Below are 11,715 nucleotides of genomic sequence, written 5' to 3'. Positions count from 1 at the left end.
CAGCGACTGAGTGGCGCGCGCCGGATTGGGACGTAAGCCTGCTCTTGTATTAAGGGGGCTAGTTCTGCTTTCGGCCGCGTACGCAACGTGCAGGTGTGCTATGGGCGATGGGCCCAAACCCCTGTGCGCTTAGGTTTAGACCGGCGTGCTGGCCTCTCTGTTGAGCCTAGGTGGGGCTGCGACGTGTTGATCTTCCGAGGCCGGGCATGACCCGTGAAAGTGTGTTCGGCCAAATGGGATCAAGCGTGTTGGGTAAGTTGGTGCACCCCTGCAGGGAAGTTAATCTATTCGAATAGCCGTGATCTTCGGTAACAGGACGACTTGGAGTTGTACCTTGACCTTATGACAACTAGAACCGGATACTTAATAAAACACACCCTTCCAAGTTCCACAGACAACCCGGTGATCGCTTTTCCACAGGGCGACGAGGGGAGGATCGCCGGGTAGGATTATGCTTTGCGATGCTACTAGAGATGCTACTTGGAGATGCTACTTGGAGATGCTACTTGGAGGACTTCAATCTACTCTCTTCTACATGCTGCAAGACGGAGGTGACCAGAAGCGTAGTCTTCGATAAGACTAGCTATCCCCCTCTTATTCTGGCATTCTGCAGTTCAGTCCACTGATATGGCCCTTTACACATATATCCATGCATATGTAGTGTAGCTCCTTGCTTGCGAGTACTTTGGATGAGTACTCATGGTTGCTTTTCTCCCTCTTTTCCCCTTTCCCTTCTACCTGGTTGTCGCAACCAGATGCTGGAGTCCAGGGGCCAGACGCCACCGTCGATGATGATTCCTACTACACTGGAGGTGCCTACTACTACGTGCAGGCCGCTGACGACGACCATGAGTAGTTTAGGAGGATCCTAGGCAGGAGGCCTGCGCCTCTTTCGATCTGTATCCCAGTTTGTGCTAGCCTTCTTAAGGCAAACTTGTTTAACTTATGTCTGTACCCAGATATTGTTGCTTCCGCTGACTCGTCTATGATCGAGCACTTGTATTCGAGCCCTCGAGGCCCCTGGCTTGTATTATGATGCTTGTATGACTTATTTATGTTTTTAGAGTTGTGTTGTGATATCTTCCCGTGAGTCCCTGATCTTGATCGTACACATTTGCATGCATGATTAGTGTACGATTGAATCGGGGGCGTCACACCCACTAAAGCCCGCCCGAACATTTACCCATATAAAAACCTAACCCTAACCCCCCTCCTCTCTCGGTCTTCCACAGCCCCTCCTGATTCCCCATCGCCGCCACCCACCACCTTCCCCTCCCCCCTCCTCTGCTAGTGCCATGCCCATCCCATCCATCTTCCCCCTCCCCTCCGCCTCCACCTCAACCACTCGACATTGGCACATCGCCGCCGCCTGCACCCACCAGCCACCTTGCTCATGGGCTCGGCCCTCTCCCCCATCCTTTCCTCACGTTCTCTCCCAAAACAGATCGAGTAGCCGGTAGCCAGATCCGCAGCGGCCCTTCCAGTGGCCATGCCATGGAGCTCATCCACTAGGTCCCCTCTTCTCCCCGCTCCTCCCTCCCCTCCTTCTCTCACTGATTTGATTTGATTTGGTTTCGCAGCTGTGATTCAATTTTGTCAAGTTGGTGATGTTGCTGCCTCGAAGGACCTGCCGAAGTGGAGAAGGAGGCCCACCGGCGCCATGGGCTAACTAGAACCAAGTCAAGACCTCCAAGACACCATCAACCTCTAGCCCACATCAGCCGCAACTCCTCCCCTGTAGAGTGAAAAGGTCTTTCTTCTCCTCCCTGCAACATGCATCTCTCTTTTGGTGATGATAGATCCCATATTCTAGTTACGGTTGTACAAATTTGTGATATTTCTGTTATTAGAGTGAGTAGAACAATTGAGGAAATCTCATGGTGATTATGCATATGAATCCATCCTTAGAAAGGATGACAGTAAATCTAGTCTGATGAGCTTGATTCAGCTAGTTACGGGATGAGCTTCTTGTCTGATTATGAGCATCATTTTTTGTTCTTACTGTACAATAGTAGTATGTTTTTTTACGTGGGTCACACATCTGTTCTTCTACAGCTCATACCTAAACCCAACTCTAGCAGCACCACTAGCAGTAGGTCATGCCCAATTATATCCCAATTCTAGCACCAACAATTTCATAGCGACCAGTGGTTATGTATGTATGTATATTTCTTAAATGCTAACATGTTCCTAGATGAAACTCCATTTCTCTACTCTGATGTTGATGTTGCTGAACGGAGACCCTCGACGATGCACAAAAAATCATGCTTTTTTGTGCACTTTGCTTCGACCTGGTTGTGTGAAGAATGCCAACCATGGAGAAGCTGTTGCGGGGGTTAAAGGGTCAGGTGAGGACACCTGGAATGCAGCTCAACATCACTACCATAAGTTCAAGTCCCCTGTACCGAAGGTGACTTGTCTCCTCGATACCCTCTCCCCTGTTTGTTGTGATTCGGTAGTTGTGCTTCGCTGATGGTGTTTCCCCAACAGAGATCATCGATGACGACACATAGAAAATCATGACAAACACCAACAAGTTTGTCAAGGTGACGACTTCTTTTGTCTCTCTCTCAACAAGATTTCCTCAGTTTCAAGATTCAATAGACAAGTTTCTTGTTTTGGTGGTATTTCACCCGCAAACTTTTAACATCAATAATGGCATTTACCTAGGAATATCATTCAACGTTGATTACATCTGTACATATTAATCATGGCTCTAGAGTAGCTGTGATATATTTGCTATTATTGCTACAGTCATTTATTTTTTTGATCATGGCATGCATGTTCGCTCCTTGTGTATTTGGAGATAAGAGTAGTGGATGGCAACCTTGTCTGCTTTGGGAAACCATTGATTCTACAACTTGCACATCATGATTTCAGTTAAAGGCATGCTTTTGGATTTTTGTTGTGCGTCTAGAATAGCAGTTCCGATGTGCTTTCTACACATATTTGCCTCATTTATTAATACACCCAAATATTTTTTTATGAACTTAAACAAATTATCAGGACAAACGTAGTAGAAAAATTACAGTATGAAGGTCTCCCCACGTCATGTAAGTGAACATTGAGAATAAGTATCTTATTTAGCATTATTGTTTGATCCTTTGTGGATTATGATATCTCAACTACCACTTGAAAGTATATTTGGTATCAATATTGTTTTTTAGACTTGTGATGTTAATCAGTCTCGTGTCGCTAAGATCTGTAAGCAATTATCAAATAAAAAGGAACAAGTGTGTGTCAATTCAACTCATATATGAATTTTTGGTACCATAAAATTAATAAAATATGTTCCTGCACATCAAAATGTCTGAATCTATTGAGTAATTGAGGGTTGAAGGGAGGAAAGGAGAGTGGGAGTGGGGGAAGTTTACGTGACACAATCGAAAATGGTAGACATGCCTTGTCAAGATATGCACATTGTGAAATATGCCAGCTGGATTGTTATGCGTTTTAAATTCAAAGTGTGTGAATAGGCGTGGAAAGGAACTGAGAACATGGATCTGTATGGCTGAGATAGTGTGTGGAGTGGAAGATTTATTTTTTGACAATTCCACCTAATGTGCATCAGTATCCTAAAAATATATGTTAGACAAGATAGGTGTTGAACAACTGGAAGATGTATGAACAACTAGAAATTAACTAGTGTATACAAAAAATAATTATGGTCCTCGCAACGTCCACCACTGAATATATCTGCACATTTCTGAACCTTGATTTTATATAAAAACAGTCCAATTTATCATCTCTCTTATGTCCTTGATTTCACTATGACTTACTCTCTTTCTCTGATTTCTTGTTCCTATTGTTGTCTTGTATACATGTATACTAGTTCCTTTCATTATTGTTTCCTATTATAAATAACAGTACTATGCTGGTCAAGTGGGTACATGAGAGCATTTGGGTGTTGCAAGGTGATCCAGTTCATAATAACACTTGCCGTTGGTGTTCATGTTTTATGATTTAGCTTGTACCTTAATAACCATGAAGTAATGTGTAAGCCATGTAATAAATTATATTTGTAGTTCTTGTCACCTTCTATACAAATATACTGGTTTGTTTCATTTCATTATTTTTCTTGTTATAAGTAATAGTACTCTCAATACTGGCCAAGTGGACATGTAATACATTTTTACACTTGTTATAATACTCTTGTCTCTACTATATATGAATCTGCAAAAATCTAATGTTCTTTTAAATATGCTAGGTATGATTGGGTAGTGGGCTACATAGTGCTACCCACCATAATCCTCGCCATGACATGATAGTTGCCATCAGGAGAGTCGACGAAGAACCTGAACAACAGCCTCGAAAGTTTATATGTTCTGTTATTGTAAACTGGATTGTTGTGCTTCTTAGTGAATCTATGTTGTAAATTATCATTACATGAAGGATTTGTAAACTGCTATGTTGTATATATACACATAATTTTTTTGAGAAAATATATGCTATGGATGGCAACTGTTTGAAATTACTTCCTCTTCGGGCCAAAATTGGCTAAAAAATATACCGTGTCAAAATTGGGCCGGAAAAAAATTGGATGAACCATATTTAAATTGTGCCTACATTCGTGACGATTTCTGTGACGAAAATTAGTATCCACGTAGGCAGCCACATCATACCAATTGGCGAATCAAAAATCCAACGTGGCGTCAGGCTATGATGGCTTGTTCCGTCACAATGGTTTGGGCCTGGGCGGGCTTGGGGTAGATCCATGACGGCCAAGAACCATGAAGGACGGCACGATGTCAAATTATGATGCGATATACAGGACGAACATCATGTCCGTCATGCATGGGCACCCATGACAGTTTTCCACTCCTTTGTGACGGACAAGTACCGTCACGTATTAACAAATTTCTTGTAGTGAGAAGACCCCAAGGAAACCTTTGAAAACTTGCGCTGGTTTCAAATCAAGCTCAACCCGGAGAAATGCGTCTTTGGAGTACCAGCCGGCCAGCTTCTTGGCTTCCTGGTCTCAGAGTGCGGCATAGAGTGCAACCCCGTGATGATCAAGGCCATCGAGAGGATGGAGGTGCCCACCCAACTGCTGGACGTGCAAAAATTCACCGGCTGCTTGGCATCCATCAGCCGTTTCATCAGTCAGCTGGGTGAGAAGGCTCTTCCCCTGTACCAGCTCATGAAGAAGACCACTTTTTCGAGTGGAATGATAAGGCGGATGAAGCTTTTCTCAAGCTCAAGAAGATGTTGACCACTCCGCCTGTCCTGGCGGCTTGCTACCTCTTGAGCACTGCGTTGGTTTTCCCTTGAAGAGGAAAGGGTGATGCAGCAAACTAGCGTAAGTATTTCCCTCAGTTTTTGAGAACCAAGGTATCAATCCAGTGGGAGGCTACGCGCGAGTCCCTCGCACCTGCACAAACAAATAAATCCTCGCAACCAACGCGATAAGGGGTTGTCAATCCCTACATGGTCACTTACGAGAGTGAGATCTGATAGATATGATAGTATAATATTTTTGGTATTTTTATGATAAAGATGCAAAGTAAAATAAAAGCAACGTAAATAACTAAGTGTTGAAAGATTAATATGATGGAAAATAGACCCGGGGGCCATAGATTTCACTAGTGGCTTCTCTCAAGAGCATAAGTATTTTATGGTTGGTGAACAAATTACTGTTGAGCAATTGACAGAATTGAGCATAGTTATGAGAATATCTAGGTATGATCATGTATATAGGCATCACGTCCGAGACAAGTAGACCGACTCCTGCCTGCATCCACTACTATTACTCCACACATCGACCGCTATCCATCATGCATCTAGAGTATTAAGTTCATAAGAACATAGTAACGCTTTAAGCAAGATGACATGATGTAGAGGGATAAATTCATGCAATATGATAAAAAAACCATCTTGTTATCCTCGATGGCAACAATACAATACGTGCCTTGCTGCCCCTACTGTCACTGGGAAAGGACACCGCAAGATTGAACCCAAAGCTAAGCACTTCTCCCATTACAAGAAAGATAAATCTAGTAGGCCAAACCAAACTGATAATTCGAAGAGACTTGCAAAGATAACCAATCATACATAAAAGAATTCAGGAGATTCAAATATTGTTCATAGATAAACTTGATCATAAACCCACAATTCATCGGTCTCAACAAACACACCACAAAAGAAGATTACATCAAATAGATCTCCAAGAGAGAGGGGGAGAACATTGTATTGAGATCCAAAAAGAGAGAGGAAGTCATCTAGCTAATAACTATGGACCCGAAGGTCTGAGTTAAACTACTCACACTTCATCGGAGAGGCTATGGTGTTGATGTAGAAGCCCTCCGTGATGGATGCCCCCTCCCGCGGAGCTCCGAAACAGGCCCCAAGATGGGATCTCATGGGTACAGAAGGTTGCGGTGGTGGAATTAGGTTTTTGGCTCCGTATCTGATCGTTTGGGGGTAGGTAGGTATATATAGGAGGAAGGAGTACGTCGGTGGAGCAACATGGGGCCCACGAGGGTGGAGGGCACGCCTGGGGGGGGGGGGGGTAGGCGTGCCCCCCTACCTCGTGGCTTCCTGGTAGCTTTATTGACGTAGGGTCCAAGTCCTCTGGATCATGTTTGTTCAGAAAATCACGTTCCCGAAGGTTTCATCCCGTTTGGACTCCGTTTGATATTCTTTTTCTGCGAAACTCTGAAATAGGCAAAAAACAGCAATTCTGGGCTGGGCCTCCGGTTAATAGGTTATTTCCAAAAATAATATAAAAGTGAATAATAAAGCCCAATGATGTCCAAAATAGAAGATAATATAGCATGGAGCAATAAAAAATTATATATACGTTGGAGACATATCAAGCATCCCCAAGCTTAATTCCTGCTCGTCCTCGAGTAGGTAAATGATAAAAACAGAATTTTTGATGTGGAATTCTACTTGGCATAATTTCAATGTAATTCTTATTAATTGTGGAATGAATATTCAGATCCGAAAGATTCAAGATAAAAGTTCAATATTGACATAAAAATAATAATACTTCAAGCATACTAACTAAGCAATTATGTCCTCTCAAAATAACATGGCCAAAGAAAATTCATCCGTACAAAATCATATAGTTTAGTCATACTCCATTTTCGTCACACAAGAATGCTCTCATCATGCACAACCCCGATGACAAGCCAAGCAATTGTTTCATACTTTAGTAATCTCAAACTCTTTCAACCTTCATGCAATACATGAGCGTGAGCCATGGATATAGCACTATGGGTGGAATAGAGTGTGATGATGGGGGTTATGTGGAGAAGACAAAAAAGGAGAAAGTCTCACATCAACGAGGCTAATCAATGAGCTATGGAGATGCCCATTGATTGATGTTAATGCAAGGAGTAGGGATTGCCATGCAACGGATGCACTAGAGATATAAATATATGAAAGCTCAACAAAAGAAACTAAGTGGGTGTGCATCCAACTTGCTTGCTCACGAAGACCTAGGGCACTTGAGGAGGCCCATTGTTGGAATATACAAACCAAGTTCTATGGTGAAAATTTTCCACTAGTATATGAAAGTGACAAAACAAGAGACTCTCTATCTTGAAGATTATGGTGCTACTTTGAATCACAATTCACAAGTGTGGTAAAAGGACAGTAACATTGTCCCTTCTCTCTTTTTCTCTCTTTTTTTTGGGCCTTCTCTTTTTTATGGCCTTTCTCTCTCGTTTTTTATTCCTCATTTGGGACAATGCTCTAGAAAATGATGATCATCACACTTCTATTTATTTACAACTCGATACTAGAACAAAGTATGACTCTATATGAATGCCTCCGGCGGTGTACCAGGATATGCAATGAACCAAGAGCGACATGTATGACAGAATTATGAACGGTGGCTTTGCCACAACTACTATGTCAACTACATGATCATGCAAAGCAATATGACAATGATGAATGTGTCATGAGGAATGGTATGGTGGAAATTTGCATGGCAATATATCTCGGAATGGCTATGGAAATGCCATAATAGGTAGGTATGGTGGCTGTTTTGAGGAAGATATAAGGAGGTTTATGTGTGAAAGAGCATATCATATCACGGGGTTTGGATGCACCGGTGAAGTTTGCACCAACTCTCAATGTGAGAAAGGGCAATGCACGGTACCGAAGAGGCTAGCAATGATGGAAAGGTGAGAGTGTGTATAATCCATGGACTCAACATTAGTCATAAAGAACTCACATACTTATTGCAAAAATCTACAAGTCATCAAAAACCAAGCACTACGCGCATGCTCCTAGGGGGATAGATTGGTAGGAAAAGACCATCGCTCATCCCCGACCGCCACTCATAAGGAGGACAATCAAAGAACACCTCATGTTTCAAATTTGTTACATAATGTTTACCATACGTGCATGCTACGGGACTTGCAAACAACACAAGTATTTCTAAAATTCACAACTACTCAACTAGCACAACTTTAATATCACTACCTCAATGTCTCAAAACAATCATCAAGTATCAAACTGCTCTTAGTATTCAACACACTCATAAGTAATTTTTTACTATTCTTTGAATACCTAGCATAATAGTATTATTTAAGAAAATTACCATGCTATTTAAGACTCTAAAAATAATATAAGTGAAGCATGAGAGATCAATAGTTTCTATAAAACAAATCCACCACCGTTCTCTAAAAGATATAAGTGAAGTACAACAGCAAATACTATATAACTCATAAGATATAAGTGAAGCACATAGAGTATTCTAATAATTTCCGAATCATGTGTGTCTCTCTCAAAAGGTTTGTACAGAAAGGGTGATTGTGGTAAACTAAAAATAAAAGACTCAAATCATACAAGACGCTCCAAGCAAAACACATATCATGTGGTGAATAAAAATATAGCTCCAAGTAAAGTTACCGATGGAAGTAGACGAAAGAGGGGATGCCTTCCGGGGCATCCCCAAGCTTTGGGTTTTTGGTGTCCTTAGATTATCTTGGGGGTGCCATGGGCATCCCCAAGCTTAGGATCTTGCCACTCCTTGTTCCATAATCCATCAAATCTTTTCACCCAAAACTTGAAAACTTCAAAACACAAAACTTAGCAGAAAATCTCGTGAGCTCCGTTAGCGAAAGAAAACAAAAGACCACTTCAAGGTAATGTAATGAACTCATTCTTTATTTATATTGGTGTTAAACCTACTGTATTCCAACTTCTCTATGGTTTATAAACTATTTTACTAGCCATAGATTCATCAAAATAAGCAAACAACACACGAAAAACAGAATCTGTCAAAAACAGAACAGTCTGTAGTAATCTGTAACTAACGCAAACTTCTGGAACTACAAAAAATCAGATAAAATAGGACGAAGTAGGAAATTTGTTTATTGATCATCAGAAATTGGAATCAATATTTTATCACGTTCTGGTGATTTTTAACAATTATTTTCGTGAACAGAAAGTTTCTGGAATTTTCTGCAGGCTCAAATAACTTGGCACAAACACTAATTAAAACATAAAAAAACATCTAACCAGAGGCTGGATCAAAAATTTATTCCTAAACAGAAGCAAAAAGAAAAAAACTAAAAATAAAATTGGGTTGCCTCCCAACAAGCGCTATCGTTTAACGCCCCTAGCTAGGCATAAAGGCAAGGATAGATCTAGGTAGTGCCATAGTAATAGGATGGATCATTAAAAATCATTTCTTATTCTCTACGTTCAGCAGCAAGTTTCCTTTGAGGCAAACAAAAGTAATCAAAAGGGCTAAATTTATTGGGACAAAAGTCCCCAAGATCAATTTTAGGAGGTATAGGTTCCTCCTTCGGCCCTTCGTATTGCACAACCAATTCATCATTATAAGCATTCTTTTGACAGAACTTTGTGAGCCTATACTCGAGAGAATATCCTAGCTCATTATTTCGAATAGCCAGATCATCATTAAGTTCAGAAATTCTATCAACTAGAACATTGGTAGGGACCTTTTTTCTAAGGTTTTCATTGAAAGCAACATAGTCTAGAGATTGAAAACGCATTATTTCTTCTTGATCAAAGAGGATAGCCTCTATGGGAGGACGACGAGCGTCCACCCTGTAATGCACAAAGATTTCTTTGGCCTCTTTTATTATAAATCTGAACTCATAAGCCAAAAAGATAGTAGCGGCACGCTTAACGGAAGAATGCTCTATATTAGAAAATTCTAGGAAAATCCTTTGTATGCAAGGGTGCAAGTGCATAAATTGCCTTTCAAGTTCAACTATAAGCATGTAAATAGCGTCCGCAAGACTACTAGTTCTATGAAGAATGGAACTACCCATAGAAGGCAAAGCACCGGCACAAGTAAAGAAATCTTGAATAACTCATTTTCCAATAATATTACCACTACCAATTCGAAATCTTTTTGTATGCAAGGTAGGGGGCTCTTCAGCAGGAGCATCAGAATTTTCCATGATATTATTATTGTCCATATCGACAATAATTTCCCAATTTCTGGCATAACGGTAGAAAGAGCGAGGGGTAAAAAGGAAAGAAGAAGGCGAACAGAACAGAGAGGGCGAATAAAACGGCAAGGGTGAAGTGGGGGAGAGGAAAACAAGAGGCAAATGGCAAATAATGTAATGCGGGAGATAAGGGTTTGTGATAGGTACTTGGTATATTGACTTTGGCGTAGACCTCCCCGGCAACGGCGCCAGAAATCCTTCTTGCTACCTCTTGAGCACTGCGTTGGTTTTCCCTTGAAGAGGAAAGGGTGATGCTGCAAAGTAGCATAAGTATTTCCCTCAGTTTTTGAGAACCAAGGTATCAATCCAGTAGGAGGCTACGCGCGAGTCCCTCGCACCTGCACAAACAAATAAATGCTCGCAACCAACACGATAAGGGGTTGTCGATCCCTACACGGTCACTTACGAGAGTGAGATCTGATAGATATGATAGGATAATATTTTTGGTATTTTTATGATAAAGATGCAAAGTAAAATAAAAGCAACATAAATAACTAAGTGTTGAAAGATTAATATGATGGAAAATAGACCCGGGGGCCATAGGTTTCAGTAGTGGCTTCTCGTAAGAGCATAAGTATTTTACGGTGGGTGAACAAGTTACTGTTGAGCAATTGACAGAATTGAGCATAGTTATGAGAATATCTAGGTATGATCATGTATATAGGCATCACGTCCGAGACAAGTAGACCGACTCCTGCCTGCATCTACTACTATTACTCCACACATCGCCCGCTATCCATCATGCATCTAGAGTATTAAGTTCATAATAACAGAGTAACGGTTTAAGCAAGATGACACGATGTAGAGGGATAAATTCATGCAATATGATTAAAAAAACCATCTTGTTATCCCGATGGCAACAATACAATACGTTCCTTGCTGCCCCTACTGTCACTAGGAAAGGACACCGCAAGATTGAACCCAAAGCTAAGCACTTCTCCCATTGCAAGAAAGATCAATCTAGTAGGCCAAACCAAACTGATAATTTGAAGAGGCTTGCAAAGATAACCAACCATACATAAAAGAATTCAGAAGATTCAAATATTGTTCATATATAAACTTGATCATAAACCCACAATTCATCGGTCTCAACAAACACACCGCAAAAGAAAATTACATCGAATAGATCTCCACGAGAGAGGGGGAGAGCATTGTATTGAGATCCAAAAAGAGAGTGGAAGCCATCTAGCTAATAACTATGGCCACGAAGGTCTAAGGTAAACTACTCACACTTCATCGAAGAGGCTATGGTGTTGATGTAGAAGCCCTCCGTGAT

The 11,715-nt window shown here is 41.2% G+C and overlaps 1 long non-coding RNA gene across 2 annotated transcripts; it reads left to right on the top strand.

The window, feature by feature from the left end:
* The first annotated feature begins 1,240 nt into the window (after nt 1–1,240).
* LOC123188355 (uncharacterized) lies at nt 1,241–4,474 on the top strand. 2 transcript variants are annotated; one of them, XR_006494588.1, is made up of 4 exons: nt 1,242–1,512; nt 1,581–2,410; nt 2,491–2,546; nt 4,208–4,474. It is a non-coding gene; the product is annotated as an uncharacterized lncRNA (long non-coding RNA). The 2 variants fall into 2 exon arrangements; XR_006494587.1 differs by having other exon boundaries at nt 1,241–2,410.
* Nucleotides 4,475–11,715: the final 7,241 nt, after the last annotated feature.

This window comes from Triticum aestivum, chromosome 2A (assembly GCF_018294505.1).
Source record: "Triticum aestivum cultivar Chinese Spring chromosome 2A, IWGSC CS RefSeq v2.1, whole genome shotgun sequence".
Classification (NCBI taxonomy): Eukaryota; Viridiplantae; Streptophyta; class Magnoliopsida; order Poales; family Poaceae; genus Triticum; species Triticum aestivum.
This window is presented reverse-complemented; position numbering and strand designations above follow the sequence as displayed.